Consider the following 3,727-nt stretch of genomic DNA (forward strand, 5'->3'; position numbering starts at 1 on the left):
TCCATGTCCAGTTTTCAATTAAAAAAAATCACAAGACACATAAATAAATAGGGAAGTATGAACTATACTCAGGGGAAAAAAGGAATCATTATAAACTAATGCTGAGCTGGCCCAGATGTAGAATTTGGATTTAGCAGACTGAGACTTCAAAGCAGCTATTATAATAAACATGTTCAGAGAATTAAAGAACACTATGTTTAAAGAATTAAAGAAAAACCCCTGTTTCACACCATATGCAAATATTAATTCAAAATGGACCAGCAACCTAAATAATAGCAAAACCATAAAAATCTTAGAAGAAAACATAAGGGTAAATCATCATGATCTTGGACCTGGCAGTGAATTCTTAGATAAGACACCAAAAGCATAAACAACAAAAGAAAAAAAAAATAGATAGATACACTTAACCTGGCAGTGGAGATACCATGATCAGGAAGGTGGTTTTCCCAGGGCAAGACTTACCATTGCACTCCAGATATGCTGACCCCTATGATTTTCCCAAATGTGGGAAACTTGACTGCATAATTGGGGTAATGGGGGACTGCATTTGTGCTCTCCCCTGGAAAAAAAATAGATAAACTGGACTTCATAAAAATTAAACATTTTTGTGCATCGAAGTTTATTAAGAAAGTAAAAAGACAACCTACAAAATGGGAAAAAATATTTGCAAATCATATATCTAATAATATTTTAGCATTCAGAATATACAAAGAACTCTTACAACTCAACAACAAAAAGATAAACACCCAATTTAAAAATGGGCAAAGTACTTGAATATGTCTTTTTGTAAAGAAAATATACAAATAGCCCACAAGTATATGAAAAGATGTTCAACAGAGCATTAGTTTTGAGGGAAATGCAAATCAAAACCACAATGAGGTAACATTTCACATTTCACAGAGAAAGTAACACGAATTGGTGAGGATATAGAGAAATTGGAATGTTCATACATTGCTGGTGGTAATGTAGTCTGGTATAGCCATTGTGGAAAATAGTTTGATGATTCCCCAAAAGGCTACACATAGAATTGCCAAATGACCCAGCATTTTCCACTCTTAGGAATATACTCCAAAGAACTGAAAACATGTACACAAACAAAAACACATGCATGCATGGCTATAGTAACAATACTCATGATAATAAAAAGATGGATACAACCCAAATGTCCATTGGCTAAATAAATTGTGATACATACATGCAATGAAATATCACTCAGCCACAAAGAGAAATGAAATATAATGTGGATGAACCTTAAATATTATGCTCAGCAAAAGAAACCAGAAACAAAATATTGTATATTTTTACATTTACATAAAGTTCCCAGAATAGGTAAATTAATAGAAACATAATACAGATTGGGAGTTTCCAGGGACTAGGGGAAGGGGGAATTGGAAGCAACTGTTTAATGGGTACAAAATTTCTTTTTGGAGTGATGAAATTTTTTAGAATAACATTGTGAGTGTACTAAATGCCACTGAATTGTATACTTTATTTTTTTAAAGATTTTATTTATTTATTTGAGAGAGAGAATGAGATAGAGAGAGCATGAGGGGGGGAGGGTCCGAGGGAGAAGCAGACTCCCTGCTGAGCAGTGAGCCCGATGCAGGACTCGATTCCGGGACTCCAGGATCATGACCTGAGCCGAAGGCAGTTGCTCAACCAACTGAGCCACCCAGGCGCCCTGAATTGTATACTTTAAAGTAGTTAATTTTATGTATGTGACTATCACCTCAATAAAAAAAAAATTTGATGAATTAAAGGAAAATACAATGACAATAATTCAAACCAGGAATGAAAATAGAGAATATAGGGACTCCTGGGTGGCTCAGTTGTTTAAGCATATGGCTTTGGCTCAGGTCATGATCCCAGAGTCCCAGGATTGAGCCCCACATCAGACTCCCTGCTCAGTGATGTGTCCACTTCTCCCTCTGCCCCTCACCCTGCTTGTGCTCTCTCTCTCAAATAAATAAATAAAATCTTTAAAAAAAAAGAAAATTGAGAATATAAAACTTTAAAATAATAGAATAAAAATATAAGAAAATTTGAGTGAAAAATACAATAATCAAAATGAATATTCACTAAATGGCCTCCATATCATATCTGAGATGGCAGAATAAAAAAATCAGTAAACTTGAAAATAGCAAAATAGAAGTCATCCAACATGAAGAACAAAGAAATTTTTTTAAAAAAAAAAGAGAGATGTAAAAACTTGTAGGACAACACCAAGCATGCCAACACACATATAGTGGGAATTCCAAACTTGAGAAGAGAGAGATACAGAAAAAAGAATACTCAAGGAAATAAGTTTCAAAAAGTTCCCAAAAAGCCACAGAGTTCCCAAATTTGGTGAATAAGATCAGTCTACAGGTGCAAAAAGTTTATACCAAATATAGGATAAATAAATTGTATCAAGCCTGTTGAAAGACAAAAAATCTTGAAAGCATCAAGAATAAAATGACTCAGCATGTACAGAGGAATAACAATATGATTAACAGCTGGCAGTGGAATGACATATTTAAAGTGTTGGGGGGGTGGGAATTAAAGCTGTTAATCAAGAATTCTATATCCAGCAAAATAATCCTTCAAAAATGAAAGCAAACTAAAAATATTCCTAGATAAATACTAAGAAAATTTGTTGGTAGCTGAACTGCCATATAAAAAATACTAAAAGAAGTTCTTCAAGATGAAAGGAAATGACACTAGATAGGAACTCAAATCCTCAGGAAGAAATGCAGAGTCCAGAAATACTAAATATGTGGATAAATATAAAAGACTGTTTAAATATGTTTTTTATTTTCTCTTCTCTTAACTTCTTCCAAAACTATAAGATTGCAAGGGTAATTATAAAAATCATGTCATTTGGGCTTATAACACATATAGACATATATGACAATAATGCTACAAATGAGGGGGGAGGAAATGGAGCAGTATTGAAGCAAAGTGGCCATACTGTACTTCAATAAGGTCAATATTAGCCTGAAATAAATTGTGATACCTCAATATGTATATTTTAAAACCACAGAGCAGTCACTACTGAAAAAAAATTCATAGTTTAAAAAACAGAGGAATAAAAATGATACACAAAAATACTAATTTAAAACAAAAAATGCAATAGAGGAGGGACAAAAATATAAATAAGACATATTGAAAACTAATAGCAAAATGGCAGATGTAAATCCAACTCCATCAATCATATTAATATGAAAGGGCTAAATTCTAAAAAAAGGCAGAGATTATCTCATTGGATTTTTTAAAGCAAGATTCTAGTATATTCTATCTACAAGAGACATATTTTAGACTCAAAAATACAAACATATCAAATTAAAAGGATAGCAAAAGGTAAACATGTAAACATTAATATAGTTAGAATGGCTATGTTAATTCAGGAAAAATCACTTTAAGACAAGAAATTTTTCTAGAGAAAAAGAGATATTTCATAATGATAAAAAGGCCTAATACGTCAGGAAAGTGTAAAAGTTGTAAATGTGTATGACTCTAATAATGGAGTCCCAAAACACAAGAAGAAAAACCTGACAGAACTGAAAGAAGAAATAGAGAATTCAATAAATATAGTTGGGGATTTTCATAATTCACTCTAAATAATAGAATAACTAGGCAGAAAATCAATAAAGATAATAAACCATTTGAGCAATACCATCAGCTGTATTGACCTGACATTGATAGAACACTCCAGCAACAGAAGAATACATTCTTTTTGAGTACATGC

The 3,727-nt window shown here is 32.5% G+C and overlaps 1 non-coding gene across 1 annotated transcript; it reads left to right on the top strand.

Annotated features, from left to right (window-relative positions):
• Positions 1–399: 399 nt before the first annotated feature.
• Positions 400–562, top strand: LOC123856257 (U1 spliceosomal RNA). The gene has a single exon (XR_006793674.1). It is a non-coding gene; the product is annotated as a U1 spliceosomal RNA (small nuclear RNA).
• The last annotated feature ends 3,165 nt before the right edge of the window (positions 563–3,727 follow it).

The sequence above is a fragment of the Mirounga angustirostris genome, unplaced genomic scaffold, assembly GCF_029215605.1.
Source record: "Mirounga angustirostris isolate CCGP_5_RB_7025 unplaced genomic scaffold, mMirAng1.0.hap1 SCAF_16, whole genome shotgun sequence".
Lineage (NCBI taxonomy): Eukaryota > Metazoa > Chordata > Mammalia > Carnivora > Phocidae > Mirounga > Mirounga angustirostris.